The following is a 16,879-nucleotide window of genomic DNA, read 5'->3' on the forward strand; positions in this document are numbered from 1 at the left end:
ATCAAGTTAGATTCAATCTTCCCTGAAAAGCAGCAAAGTAGATCAAAATTTTCTCGAGACTGATCTCACCTAAAGATTAGTAGAGCAGATTCCCTTTCTTTTATATTTGGGTTTTTTTATGAGCAGTGAAGAAAATCAAATTCGGTTTAACCTTCCCTAAAAACAGCGAAGTGAATCAAATGTTTCATATCTGATTACCCAAAAAGTGGAGTAGATCAAGTCCGACCTATCTTGAAGTTGCAGTGGAGAGGATTAACCTTTCAATTTCCTCATAACCGGACAAATATGACCATCCTTTATTCTTTGCTCTATTCTTGTTGCACGATAATAAGCAAAGAGGGGCAGTTGTAGAAGCTTATTTTGTTTAGGGTTTCAATTGAGCTTCGTTTGGTTTATATATATATATATATATATATATGGTCATATTATTACCATTAACTATACGGGTTAATCATTTATATTAGTTATGTGTGGTTGTATATATATATATTATGGATGTATGTGATTATTATATGAATATATATTAAATAATTAAATCAAATATATATATAAGGCATTAAATCATTTTTCCCTGTTACACTAACCAAAACCCAATTAGCAGCCCAAAACAAGAGGCCCAATTAGCAGCCAAAAATAGGAGGCCCAAACCTGGTAGCCCAAGACCCAAAACAAGGTTACCAAAAACCCTAGGGTTTCCCCTATTCTAGTCGTCGCCAAGGAGTACTATCTGTTGGATCTTTTGAGATCCAACGGACTAGGTACAGTGAACCTCAGGGTTTTAACCTAAACCTGTTTGCCACTACACACCAAGCCCGCTGCCTCCACGCGCCAATCGTTCCAACATGCGCCCGACCAAGATGCTCACTCTTGATTCTGTGAGTCCCGAGGACTGCAGTCACTGCCGAGAAATCCACCGGTCACCACAGAGAAGAACGAAAAGCCTCGGTGTAAAATATTTACCTTGTCTTTTGCATGCATCACAACTGAACACATCAGTGTGTTGTCCCCAACCGCTTGCTCCCCTGTCAGAAAAAGCATAAAGAAACGCTAAAAGGAGGGATTTCTCCCTCCATATAATATGCAATTACTTTTCGAAGAAAAAAGATAAACGAGAGCTAAAAATCCATAGGATTTTTAGAAGAAAAACCGAAAGGAAAAAGTAAGGGAAGGACAAAGGAAATGAGGGGCATATCGTTCTTCTCGCCAGAGAGTCCAAACATCGCCAAGACTTTTGATTTTCAAAGGTATACGTTTAGATCTAGGACGAGTAGTGGGTCTTTAGGCTTAGGGGTGTTTAGATTTGGGTTTAGAGAAGAGAGAGGGTTATTTTGGATAAGTTTTTATAAGCTCCGACCTCCGTGTGCGACAGTGGAGCGCTCCGGTGAGCGGTGGTAGGAGACTTTTAGCCTCCCCCGGTGAAGAGTGGAGAAGAGAGAGGGTAGAGAATTTTTTTCCCTTTTTGGGGAAAGAGTGGAAAGGAAACAAATGAAGGAACTAGGCCATTTTTTTTCATGGCTTGGGCTTATATACCCGAGCCTAAACGACACCATTTTGGGGATGGAGAGTGAGCGCCTAGCGCATGGGTAAACCTCTTACCGTGTCCACCTAAATTTGTAAATTTCTGGTTTGGTTACTAAATAAAGTTGCATTTCTTTTTATTTCAAACATGTTAATTTAATCGTATTTTGTTTTAGTCCATTTCTACTTGTTATTTTATTTTTTATGCTTATTTTAATTTTAGAACCCTATTTTAATAATTTCCCTTTTAGTCCTGAATGTTAATGATGGTTTTATTACGATTCCAGTGCCTAGTTTCTATGATATTTTTGTTTATAGACATGATTTTTGTTGGTTTTACAGTTTAACCCTTAGAGTTACTATCTTTTTACTCTAGTTATCCATTCACATATTCGTTTAATTTCCTATTATTTGCAATTAAGCTTCCTATATTTATGGTATTTTGTTTAAGTCATCGTTGGTTTCTCTTTATTGTAAAGGCACATTGTATTGAGATAACATGTTGTACGAGAAATTTATGGAAATGTACCTTAAGTAACAAGGAGTTCGTTTCCGATAATTGTTTATACAAAATAATATATATATATATATATATATGTATGTATGTATGTATGTATGTATGTATGTATGTATGTATGTATATGTATTTTTTATGCCCTATGTTTTTTTATAGATATTTATTAAATATGTGTATTTTCTCTAAAAAATCAATTGAATATTGTTTTGTATGGGAACTTTATGAAAACGCGCCTTAACTAACAGGGAGTGTGATATTAGGATTGTCTGTATGAAATAATACCATTTTTGAATTTTTTAATACGATTATAATTTAAATATATATTCAAATTTGTAAATTTTAACATTTAGATGGCGTATAATCGCTTAAGTACCGATTTTGGGCGTTGTGGGGGTGTTCATCTTTTCCCACGTGTAATCGACTCTCGAACCCTTTTCAAAACGAGTTTCTGGTTAAACGCATATCACTTTTTATCTTTTTAAAATTATTTTCCTTAAAATTATTTTAAAAGATATTTTTTAGGTATTTGACCTACCTAACCCAAAGGTCGATGGCGACTCCAATTTGTTTATCTGTGCATTTATTTTAAAACCCCAAAATTTTTTTAAATTAAGTTTGATCGTTCCTCGCCATAGCTCCCAAAAAAGGCTTAAGGATTGTTCCGACACATATGAGAGAGAAATCTAGTTGATTTTGGATGACCTTTAAACTTGCGACACAATAAAGGATCAGGTAGCATTGTAGGCTCATTTTCAATTACATTTCGTTATCGTTCATTAGCGATCAAAGAAAATCATATTCATATACCTTAAATACGATCTCAAACATGTATATGCCATCAACATGTTTCATGTAATCAAAATGCATAGATTAACATGCATTAGTGATGTGTAGATAGATATATTTGAGTGCTTGAAATACTCCACAATCATATCAAATTTTAAGTTTATGGAGTCAATCGATCAAGTAAAATAGTCAAGATGGGGTGAATTGAAAAATAAAAAATTTCGGTGGAAGCTTTGACAAAAAAAGAAGAAAATATGAACAATAAAAACTATAGTCATTCAACTTCTTTAGTGAAGTTTACATTCACTAACTTACCTATCCACACTAAATATTTTAAAAAATTCACTATTTGTATCAACCTTTGAGGATAAGGTATAACATTACAAACTCCCTCAAGAATTATACTCTAAATTCTTGAGACACTCTCTCAAAGAGAAAAATTATAATTAGCAAACTTAAAAAAACTTCACAAAAAATATGTTTGCACAATTCAAGAACAAATAGAACACTTGAAAAAAGAAATACAAATGGGTACAACAAGTGTTCTTTGAAAGCAAAGTGAAATATGAATACAAATTGACTTCTTTTGGCTCAATTGAATGATCTAGCTTCCTTTATGATCTCTTGTCTTCATTTATGGCTTATGATCTTGTTTTTATATCTCTTCAATCAATTCTAGTTGTTTGAGTAGTTATGAGAGTTAATATAGTTGTTAAGGATGAAATCGTCTGCAATAAATGATGCATAAACACCTAGAGTATCAATATTGTAAGGTGAGTATTGGTACTACCTACATTAAATACAAAATATAGCCATTGAGGAAGTAGAGGATCGATACTTAGCTAATTAGTATCGATACTACCGTTATAAGTAGTATTGATACTATACACAATATCATTACCAATTTTACTCATTGGAATTTGAAAATATTGAGCAGTATCGATACTACCATGGAAAATATCGATACTACTGTTATAACTAGTATCAATACTGAATAATTTTTGGTATCAATATAAGTTTATCATATTTTTTATTTTTCTAAAATAAATATTGATACCTGATAAGTATCAGTACTACTTGAAACTTTTTAGAGCATTTAGAACCGATACTACATGAACAATATATATTGTTCATATAATATCGATATTTCATAAAGAATTATCGGTACTTCAAGCCTAAAAATTCTTTTTTAACTTGTTTTAAGTTTGAACCATTTAGAGAAATTTGTACTAAAATATTTTTCGAATTTTACCAAAATTTTCAAGTATTTAAAGATGAAGATAGAGTTTCTGGGTGTAGACAATTTTATATATTCGAATTGAATACAATCTTAAAAATATTTAACAATTTTTGTATATCAAAATTATCAAATGAATTCGTCATTGCATTGGGGATAATGCAATCTTTAAGTGCGGAGGGGGACGCACATGAAAACTGAGGAATACCCCATCTTAGAATTGTGTTAGAATAGAAGTTTGTAGTAAAGTTTTAAAGGCTATTAGAAGAGAAAAAAGAAAAACTTACGTTCGGTGCATTAAATCCTGAATTGAGTCAAAACTTAGTTAATAGGTTAAAGGAATAAGAACAAATTTTGAAATGACAAGTCCTTAATAAATATTTGAGATTGCAGTAGTAATAATTAAATAATAGCATGCCTTGAATTTTGTGTGAAAATTGTCATGTTACAGATGTTATATAGATATTATTATAAATAAAAATCACTCCAATGTGGGTGTATTGCTAAACTAAAGTCACTCCAATGTGGGTGTATTACTAAATAAAAGCCACTCCAATGTGGGTACAACTTTGAAGAGGCAACAAAGAGGAACACTACGCTACAAGCAATAATCTAGCCAAAAGCTGTGGTTGCATGAGTGTGTGTCGAAACAATAAGTTTACATCTTGGGGGTTTGTTGCGCCCAATCGTTACTACTCAGGAATTAATGTACTTTGATTTTAGATATCCCTTTAATATCTTGGTACTAAATATATATATATATATATATTTATATATATATAGTAGCATAATAACTTGTGATTGGAAATGACAACTTAGAATTTAAGGCATGATGCTAGAATTTGTGAAATGCAATCTAAAATATTCATTTATGAGAATTGTAGGTGCAATTTTTGGCTCTTATGAAATTGACTTATTCATTCGGAACTTGCTTGATTCAGGTAGATAGAATGTGTGCGCTTCAATGTGAAACATTAGCCTTAATGAAATTTTTGGGTCGGTAATTTTTCTCTATTTTACATTAGGATAAGTAATAATTCAAGTGTGGAGGTGTGATAGTACTCTAAAAGATATGTGACTTACCCCATTTTATGCAGTATTTTTGTTCTCAAATATCGTATATTATATCTCATTTTCATCGCATTGTATGTCGTTGCATTACATTTTAGTTTTATTGTCACTACATCGTATTTCATAATTTCGCATATTTTTTTTTTAAAAAAAAATGATCATTTTGCATAGTTAATTTAACTCAATGGATCTGCTTCATTCTAAAGGTTTTATAACATGTGTCTGATATCATTGTAAAGGAATTTTGAGTCTGCATCTATGATGTGGCCGTAATAGTTTTGCATTTTATGCCCAAGAATGCCCCTGAAATAACCAATTATTAAAGAACTTTTAGAAAGATTCTAGAGTTGTTGAGCTGGAAGTGATGTTAACCAACTGTACAAATGGTCGCGAGAGAAGTGTGAGGAGACACCTGGAAGGCAAGGATAAAAGCTAAGGAAGAAAGATTATTTTGGAACCCTCTCTTCAAGCAAATTTGGATCATTTTCTTAACACACTATTCTTTTGCCATGGCCATGGCCGCCTAAACCACTCTTGGGAAATGGAAGGTGAATCGATACAGAGCTGATGGTGAGAGCGACTGTCGATTGCAGCAACAAGGGAGTAAGATAATGGAACCATCGAACATAGCTAGGAATAACTTCATCGTTTGTTCTTTGATTTTACTTTGAACTTCATGATATTGATTATGATTAATACTTTGGGTATGGAAGTACTTTGAGTATAAGAACTCTTATCATTTTATATATTGATGTTTCTTGTGTTTAATGGGTGGATCTAATTGTGATCAGGATAGAAATCTTTATTGCAATGAAAATTTAGATTGATGAGTCTTGTTGACGGAAGTTGCATTGATTTTAATGGAAGTTAATTTCCTCATCCTTGTATTAGCTTACTGATTATCACTAGAAGGTGTGAGTGAGTATGTTTAATGTGAGTCATCGACTAATGTGGGAGCATGATGTTACAAAGTGGATTTGAACTTCATGCAGTGGCAATCGGTTATTCTTAACCTTGTTTGCAATCTTTTTGTTGTTGAAGGTTTAATATCGAGTATCCAGCCTCTATCATTTGTATCTTAATGTTCTATTATTTCATTTTATTGTCTCGACATTACACTCACAACTCTATTATTTTTTTAAATTAATTGCCCTGATAAGGATAAGCATCGAATATTATTCCTCGTAAGCTATCCACTATACTTACAGTGACAAGTGTACGCTTTCATTATTGCATTGACAACTTTTAGCCGATCACATAGGTATCGATATTATGTTCATACAATACCTGCAGTATAAGACTGGTACCGATGCTTTTAGTGAAAGAGCAACATCGAGTCTCAAATTAGTATCGATAACATCATTTGGTATCAATACCTAATTTTTAATCAAAACACCAAACCTTATTTTATTATCAACACCATTTTCTAGTATTGATACTGTATAGAGACAATATCGATACTTGAATATCAATATCCATTTGGGGTCTATAAACCTTGATCCTTAAATTGCTATAATGAAACATAATTTTGGATGAAGGTATCAATACTCATCAAAATGATACTGATATCTCATGCTGATTAGGTATTGATACTCTCTATTTAGTACCGATGTCAAATGCACCTAATGATCAAATTTCACCTTCAAACAAGCTTAAAATCCATTCGCTTTGCCTAATATATACATCATGTTTGATAGCATCACAATTATGATCAAGAATTCACTCATATACAATTGACATCAAAACATCAATTTCACCAGGAATTCACCCATATACAATTGACATCAAAACATATTTATAACATGTATAATACTTATCATTTTTAACATGATATTTTGCATAGTCTTATGCACCTACTTACCATGTTATCCGTAACAAGAATTAGGTTATTCTTTCATATCCATAATATACTTAGATTTCATGCAACATAAAATATCATAGTCATACTTAACATGAAACATGCCAACATCATTTAGCACATATTACAACAAAAAAACTTATATATTTACATAACCACCATTTTAGAAGTTCTTAGCAAAACATCATTACATTGATAAAGTCATAGATGACTTGCAATATTTAGATGCAATCTCAAATTTAAATACGATGATCGATGCTTTGAAGACCATTTAACAAACAATGTAAGCTTATATAGATTAGTGAGGCTATCTTAACCATAAAACATATTTGATGACACTTCTATAGTCATGGTCCTTAAATAATCATAGGCAATAGCAACAATACTACATTAACAAAATCATTAACAATAACAATAATAATATCAATGTCAATAACAATAATAATATCAATGACAATAACAATAATTTTAATAATAACCTAATGATATTCTTTCAATATACATATACGCGAATTCTCTATATCACTGTCAATAGTATAATATCACATCTATAATGCCCAACCTCCAACACTAACGGGACATAAGTCCGATCACGAATCATCCCTTTGTCAGTATCAAGATCGAGGTCTATATAGTACTTGTACAAGCGTTGTAAACTCTATAACATGTTAATTGTATTTCGTACTTGACAAGGTGATTGTGGGCAAAAGATGTTTACAATACATTTACTTACCATATTTTTCATATACTATCATAGGCTCAATATTATTTTTGGGTTATATCTCATACATCAATATACATACATATACATGCATACATGCATACATGCATACATGCATACCATGCATGCATGTATGCATGCATACATAATAGGGGTATTCAAAAGTATCCGATTCAGTGTAAAATTACCGGGTATTTTAGAGGTAAATAATCGATTTGGTAGGTCGGGTACCCGACCCGAGTTAGGCTCAGGTCACAAAATTGGCCTTATTCGGGTACTCGTTGATCCGTCGACCCGATTTCCCTTTTTTATTTTATTACTATTTTTATTTTAAATTAAATTTTTCATTTCTAATTTCAAAATTATTTCACCATAACATTCTAAATCTCTATTTTTTTTCAAATTATTTCACCTTAACATTTAATTATTTATTAAATTATTTCTTTTAATCTCAAATTATTTTAAATTTAGTTTAACTTTATAATTTATTTTATTTTTAAAAAAATTTAATTGTATTTTAAATTATATAAGTTGGATTTATAAATTTTATGTTTATGTTATGTATTATCAACTTTAAGTTTTAATTTTTTTGTTTTTCTATGGATTTTTTAAAAAATAATATAAATTAAAAAATGGATATCAAGTGGGTACTCGTGATCTCAAAATGCGGGTACCTGAAATTTACGGGTACTCGCCTCTTACGAACCGGGCCACGGGTCGGAATTTTTGTGACCCTAAAATCCCGGGTACCTAAAAATGCGAGTACTCGGATTTGAACACCCCTAATAAATCCACGGGCCACTTTGATTGTGAATCTCCACAGAATAATCTTGCTCTAGTGATGGAAAAAACATGTATTCAATGACAATTTCATCATCTAGAATCAATTTTAATATAAAACCCTAATTGCCATAAACTTTTAATCGAGATTAGGGTTTTGGATCAACTTACCTGAAACTTTAAATTAAGATTACTAATTGAAAGCTTATGATTTGAGGATTCCAAATATGTATGTAATTTTCAATTTAGGTGACTAAAATAATTTGAATATTAGAAAGAGAATTTAGAGTTTCAACATTTAGGGTTGCAAATGGTGGTTCTTCTTCAAGGTTGAAGATGATGAGTATTCTCATCTTTCCTTAACTCCTTAGTCTTTCAAACGGTTGAGCAAACCCTACCCAATAGGTAAGCGAAATTGCAAATTAAAGAATTAAAGATAAATGACCAAATTATAAACAAGTGCAACTCAAGTAGTTTATTCACCAAAAATCATTGGGTAAAACCACAAAGCTAGTCCTTCATCTTTTCTTCTCCAACCAGTGATCATTGTATGGTCTAATAGCTATTAATCTTTTCCTTAGTTTTCATTTGGGCACATAAATTTCAACTTCTCACTAAAGTCACAATATTTTCAATTTATCACATTTTAGTCCTTAACCTATTTTCAAATCCAATCATTCCTTAATCAAATTTATAAAAATAAAATTAATCCAGATCTTGGAAATCTAAAATATTAAAATAACATAACATAAAAGAATTTTTGATCATCATGTTAGAGTATACCCAAAGACCAATCACAAGATGATTGTAAACACATACTTATTTCACCGCATTTATTAAATAAAGACATTTTCATTATTATTTCAGCTTCTTTTACTATGTCAATATTTTCTTATTTATTTCTTATACACGACAAAAATGGATTGGGTCACATGTATTTTGTTAACGAAAAATATCTCGGTGTCAACGATGCTGACAGAATAAAATTTGAGGGATTAAATTGATCAAAAATTAGTAAAAGAGCCAAAGTTTGAATTTTCCTAAAGTGGAGGGCTTAAAATATATATTAAGTCTTGAAAGAAATATAAAACAATACAAAAATTTAAAAACATTTTTCATTAAATGATAAGTAACCCCTATTTACTTAGTATTTTAAACATTTTTCATTTAAAAATTCTTGCAGATAATTTTAAATTTAAACTATCAAACATATTTAATCTATTAAATCATAATTTTTTTTATAAATTAACATTTTTAATAAGTTATTAAGCAAACCCTAACATTCAACCGAATTAAACAGATTAAGATTAAATCACGTTATACCAATTAAACTTAATTAACTTTTTTTAGAAAGCACGTAGCACGAATATTTACATATTTTAAAAAGGGTAAAGTACATAAATAGTCCCCCGACTATAGGAAACTCTTTGTTGAGTCTCTCAACTATTAAAAGTTACAAAATGATCCTCTGACTATAGGGAATTACTTTGTTGAGTCTCTTGACTATTAAAAGTTAGAAAATGGTCACCAAACTATTCATTATGTTCCAAACTCGTCTTTTTCATTAAAAAATTAACAGTAGTCTGAGCTGGACGTTAACTTGCTAACTGAAATATGATAAATTTCATCTCATAGTCTCAAATGACTATCATATCTCCGTCAATGTTAACGTCTAGCTCATATGACCGTTAATTTTTAATGAAAAGGGACAAATTTGGAAAATAACAAATAGTCATGTAATCATTTTGTAGCTTTTACTAATCGGTGGACTCAACAAAGTAACTCCCTATAATCAGAAGATCATTTTATAACTTTTAATAGTTTAGAGACTCAATAAAATAATATCTTATAATCGGAAATATCTGTGTAATTTACATATTTTAAAGATAGTGTGCATTTGAGTGAGGCTTTGAAAATAGTTTTAACTCGTAATATTCAACTCGTTAGGAGTAAACTTAATTTTTAAAAAACCCATGTCAAAGTACATTTGAGTTGGCCAAACCAATGCAAAGTAGATGACCACATGTCAGCTGCAAATGCCCGCTTAACTTGGGCATTGTTTTATTTTATTTTTAATTTCCAAGACAAGTCTTCCTTGGACACTCCAAATATTGTAGGTTAAAGTTGCTTCTTATTGGTTGTTCAACCTTGTTACTACAATGGAACAAACTCCCATGAAATTTAACCTGTTCTCTTACCCCAAATATGCACCCCCGTTTGAGATGGATCGAGAGGAAAGAGTGCAGTGGCGAAATTTGATGATAAAGTTTGAGCGGTTAACTTAAAATTTTAAAAAATTTAGAGGTTTTAATTTAAAATTTGGAAGGTTTAGTTTATTTCCCTCAAAAAATTCAGGGTCTAACTAAAAATTTTGAAATTTTAGAGGCTTAGTGAGAATTTTTAAATATTATGGGAGGGGGTTAATTAAAAACATAAAAAATTGAAGTTTAATATGAATTTCTAAAAATTTTGTGGGGTCAAATTAAATTTTTTGAAAATTTTAATGGCCTAATTTATAATTTTTTTTAAAAATTTTGGGGAGCCATGACCCTGAGTATTCCCTCTTGTGTTCATTACTTAGTGGTGAGTGGAGATGGTTTTTCCCTAAAATTTTTAATATATTTTATATTTTCTATTAAAAATCTATTTTTATCTTTCTAAAATTTTATAGATACGTCTCCCTTTATCATTTTATAAAATCATATTCTAATATAAAATTCGATCTCTTTCCCTATACTTATCTCTTTCTTACCTACCTTAGTTAAGATTAATGGACTAATAATTGATTCAAAAAATTATAAAATGTTCACGTCGTCAAATATTTTGTATTTCCTCTTCATATTTGAATGTATGTGTGTGTACATATATATGAAGATCAATTTACTTGCACTAAGTACAATTAAAATGATTTATTTTTCATTAAATTCATCAATATATTTATATTTACCATACATTTAAGTTTTAAATCTAATTAAATAATTTTATTATGTAAATAATAAAATATTGTTTTTGTATAAAAAAATATACAAAACTTAAGAGATTATGAAATTGAATAGCATCGAGCTACAACATCATACTTATAAGTTATAAGATGATTGATATGATCATGGTGGAACCAGTTTATAACAAGAGTTATTAGATGACACCTCAAAATATTTTGAGATTTTTTTTTTTAAATTTAATATAAAAATACTTCAAATAAAATTAACATATTCTTCAAAAAAAAATACTGACACTCTTAAAAATAAATTGACACTCATTATTCATTTTCATCTATTAATTTTTTTTCTAATACAATTTCTAAATTTTATTTTTAGTGTTAAATTTAGAAATTGTATTAGAAAAAAATTAATAGATGAAAATGAATAATGAGTGACAATTTAACACTAAAAAATATGATTATTATTATTTTTGAATATAATCTCACCTTTTTAATCTATATAGTATTTTAACGCATTAGCATATTCAAAAATATTTTTTAAAGTGTGCACATATATATTAACAATATAAATTTATTATATGGGATTAGCACAAATAAAATTTTAAGGTGGACAACATAAATAAAATAAATAACTAAGTAAAAGAAATTTTAATTCTAAGTAGATATTTTCTACCTTAAACCACACTTGTTGTTCTAATGATTATTATTTTTATATAATAGACTAGAAACCATAAGTACTACATTTGAAAACTTAAATTAAATACAAAATTTAAAAATAAACCGGATACAAGTAGGGGTGAGCAAACCTCAACTCAAGAAATTAATTTTTTCGAATCGACTCGACTTGAAAAAACTTGAATCGAATTGATTTCAAGTTATAATTTCATAAACTCAAGTCGACTCGAAAAAATTTCAAGTTCAAATCAAGTTATAAGATACAACTCAAATAACTTGAAATTTTTAGTAATTAGTTGAGTAATTTTCAAGTTTGAGTCGAGTCTCGTTGACTCTGTAAGATATATGTATATCATAATATGAAATGACCATCCAGCTCAGTTGGTAGAGCACAAGGTTCTAAACCTTGAGGTCGTGGGATCAAGTCCCACGGAGGGCATTTCATAATTTGGAGTCTCCTACGGAAGCCTTCAACCTGGTGTTGAGGGCACCTACTATCTTACCTCCCTTACCCATACATATGGGAAAAAAGGGACAGCCATAATATGAAAAACATATGAATAATATATGTATTGTATATGATTGTAAACACTATTTAAATTAGAATAAAATAATATCAAAATATTATAAATATTTACAATTACATTTTTACATAAAATCGAAAACTCGACTCGAAAAAATTTCAAGTCAAGTTTGAGTTATAAAGTAGGACTCATAAACTCAAATAACTATAATTTTTTTTACTCGACTCGACTCGATCTAACACTCACTCTTACATGCAAGTATAAACTAATTGTATTATTATTCTTTCTCTATGCCTTTAAATTTGGAAATTACAGGATTAATTCAACATTTCATTTTTCTTTGAAATTCAGCAGATGAAAAGTAAAAAAAAAAATCAATAGAATCAATCATTTCATTTGCATCAGAAAAGTTGAAGGTAGGGATAGTGACTTTTTTAAGTGCAAGGGAGAGTATGGTTTTGTCCACCATAGCCAAGATCCAAAAGAATACAGAGAGCCACCCACTGTTGGGCCAAGCAGTTTGGGAGCAAAATCTTTAAGTTAAATACTTTATTATTATTTTTGCTAACGGATTGGTTCAAGCGGTAAATAGTTTGATATCATTTAAGTAGGTTTTGAGTTTGAGTGTTTGTGTATGCTGAAAATCCCCACTAGGAGACTCACCCATCAAAATCATATATGCGACTCAAATCGGTCCGAATTAATTAATGAGAAATCTTGGGAATCAGGAAAGCAACAAAAAAATAATTTAATTTTTTGAATAATTAGAATACATCTTAGAATTCAAAATCTATAGAGATATATTGAGATGACTCCTAATTCTAAGTTAAAATGCATATATAGATAAAGTACTAAAAAAATTCAATATGAAAGAATCTAAAATATGATTCTTACATATGAGACATGATGTTTTATTCTCAAAGAAAATATGTCATTCTACTCCACAATAAAAAGAATACAAGAGTAAGATTTCAAATGCTTAAGATATATGATCTATTATGTATGTCATGCTATCTATATGTTTAGATGTATCATATGATTTAAGCATAATGAGTTGGTTCCAAGAAGATCTCGGTGAATATTATTGGATGGTAATTAAAAATATCCTTAAGTACTTGAGAAAGATCAAGGTTGCATTCCTTATATATGGAGGTGATAAGGAGTTAAGTGTAAGAAGTTATATTGGTGCTAGTTTCCAAATCGATAAAAATGATTCGCAACCACAATCGAATTTTGTGTTACACCTTAATGAAGGTGTTATAAGCTGGAAGGATTCAAAGCAAGATACAATAGTTGATTATACAATAGTGGTTATCTTTTTTGGTCAATATAGGTACTTAGAGTATTTTTTGGTCAAAATATGTACCTAAAGTATTTAATTTTCTCATCTAAATTCTAAAAAATTGACAAGTGGAATTAATTAAGGAATACTTTAGATACTTAGATGAAGAAGATTGAATACTTTAGGTACCTATTTTAAACAAAAAGATAACTTTAGGTATTTATTTTGATTAAAAAAATATTATAAGTACTCGGATGAAATATATGGTATATTTTAAGTGCTTATAAGATAAACCTCTATGTATTAATATTGTTTGGGTGTTATTTTGGTAATTATGTAAGATAAGCATGACCTGCAATTTGTTGACATGAAAATGATCTTTTGTAAAGTAACTATCCATTTTTCTGAAGTATTCATACCTATACTTGAATCTGAGAAACATGGCTATAGTGACTATGAAACTTGATTTCAGTCCTACGAGAAAAGAGTTATATACCTAAAAACCATGTGTGTTCTTGAGGAAACCTGTGATTAACTCACGATTAGTATGCATCTTAATCCCATTCCAGCTTGACCACGACAGTCGAAACAAATAAGTAAACTGAAACTAAAATATAGGGATTTTGTGTAAGCATGTGTCGAAGAACATTCTCTATCACTGAATGTAAGCATTTTTACTCTGGATAGTTGATGATATCAATTCCTTATATTATTATTATAAAAAAAAAATTAATTATGTCCAAATAATATATAGGGATTAAATTTCATATTTCAATAAAATATAGGTACCGAAACTAAAATTTGACCTCAAGTAAACTGAAAATATCTTTTTCCATTAAAACGATTTAAAACATCAAATATATGTGCCGAGAAACTCACCTTAAAAGTTCGTTGATTAGGGAAATTTATGCTTGGTGAAATGACCAGAAAGGACCGAGGTTCCTGTCTAATAAACTTAAAAGTATATGTAATTTAATTAAAAAGCCAACACCAATTACGTCCAATCCGAACTTGGAAATTCCAACATAAACAAACAGTGGAAATAAAACTGAAAAACCCTATCCTTTGTTTTCCTTATCATCCAAACAGACCATTCAGAAAATGCAGGAAAATGGCAGTAGAGCTGAAGCCTTGCGCCTTCTGGGGATGGCCGAGAAGCTTCTCCAAAACCGTGATTTCAACGGCTCAAGGGAATTCGCTATCTTAGGCCAAGAAACCGAACCCTTGTTGGAAGGGTCGGATCAGATCCTAGCTGTCGCCGACGTCCTCCTTGCCGCCGAGAAAAAATAAACAACCACCACGATGGTACTCGATCTTGCAAGTCGATCGCCGACCGAAGACATCGATTTCATCAAGAAGCAGTATCGTCGCCTTGCTCTCCTTCTCCACCCCGACAAAAACAAGTTCCCTTTCGCCGATCACGCCTTAGATCGTAGCCGATGCATGGGCCGTTTTATCGAACGCCTCGAAAAAGCTCAGTACGACAAAAAATTTGGGCTTTTCACGGATTGACTTTAGCAGCTCCGGCGATCCTTCAAATCAGTCCGGGAAATTACCGGTCACGAGAAGAGGACAAAATCAATACTGTACCGCGGCGGTCGACGGGTTCTACGGTCCATAATGAAAATCAAAGGCCGAAATCGTCAACATTTTGGACAGCTTGTCCGTACTGTTACAGGTTGTTGAGTATCCAGGGTTTATGAAGGTTGCTGCTTAAGGTGTCAGAATGCGAGAGATCTTTTGATGCTGTTCAATTCCGACACTCCCGCCGTTGGTGCCGGGAAAAGAACGTATTATTGTTGCTGGGGTTTTTTTCCGTTGGGGTTTTTGTCTGGGAATCAAGAGGATGGAGGAAAAGGAAAACCAGCTACTGGATCTCCGAGTTGGATGCCTCTATGGTTCCAGGAGGCCAGCCAGAGAGTGAAAGAAATGGAGGAATATGCCACTCAGGCTCCATCGCCGCCGCCGCCGCCACCACCAACCACCAGCACTGCTCCTAAGACGACCGTGAAGAAGGTGGTGCAAAGTGGTAAAAATGCTCCCAATTCCACCCCAAGGAGAGAGGGAGGCCAAGGAAGAATCCCATTGAGGTTTGGGTTGGCTATAATATATAGTTGGTGTAGCTTCGATTTAAAAGAACCTACCGGATGACAGGAGTGTTTCCGAGACAAAGACAGATGATGTTGCTGTAACATTTTGATATATGCAGCTATAACAATTCAGCGAGTTGCTTAGGTACGGATATTGTGTAGTCTCTGTTGTTGTGGTTCGTTCGAACGCAGATTGTCATCTTCCAATGTCTTGTAAGAAAACATGGTTGGATGCAGTTAACAGATATTGACACAAACTTTTTCCTGCATTAGCGTAATTGTTGTTTATTTGGTTACTGTGTTGTGTGGCTAGTGCATCTTTGAATGGCCTAACTGCAGATGAATACTAATGATGATACCATGGATTGAATATAGGAGAGGAATCCTAGTGTTTTAGTACAAGTATTGTTTAGTTGACTGAGATTGAGGCTCAGATGGAAAATTAAGACTGTAAATTCCACAGGCTGTTCAGCAATGGGTTAATATTATTTGCTTTTGCTACTAAATCCCTTGAGTTTTGTTCATCGGATTATCCATTCACGTTGCACTGCTCTTTAGGTTTTGAACTTTATTTGCTGAAGCTATTTTTAGTGCCTTAACATAGCAAGGAGAGATTGATCCCAGGGCATCCCGTCTTACTTTTTGGATTTGATCAGATATGTTTGCCTCACTTGGTGACTACACTCTTCCAAATTAACCCACCCCCCTCAACTATACAGCATCATATGCTTTGTTAGGGTGGAGCCGAGCAAGAAATCTAAGTAACAAGACCAAAACTAGTTGAGAAACCAAAAATGTTGGGAGAATAAGACTTCACTACATTTTGATATAGCTCTATAATCTTCTGTTTACGTTGTTACTATAGTGAAATTATGTCTT

The 16,879-nt window shown here is 31.5% G+C and overlaps 1 pseudogene; it reads left to right on the forward strand.

The window, feature by feature from the left end:
• Window positions 1-14,979: 14,979 nt before the first annotated feature.
• Window positions 14,980-16,162, forward strand: LOC120138913 (annotated as a pseudogene).
• Window positions 16,163-16,879: the final 717 nt, after the last annotated feature.

Source organism: Hibiscus syriacus, unplaced genomic scaffold, assembly GCF_006381635.1.
Source record: "Hibiscus syriacus cultivar Baekdansim isolate YM2019G1 unplaced genomic scaffold, ASM638163v2 tig00110716_pilon, whole genome shotgun sequence".
NCBI lineage: Eukaryota > Viridiplantae > Streptophyta > Magnoliopsida > Malvales > Malvaceae > Hibiscus > Hibiscus syriacus.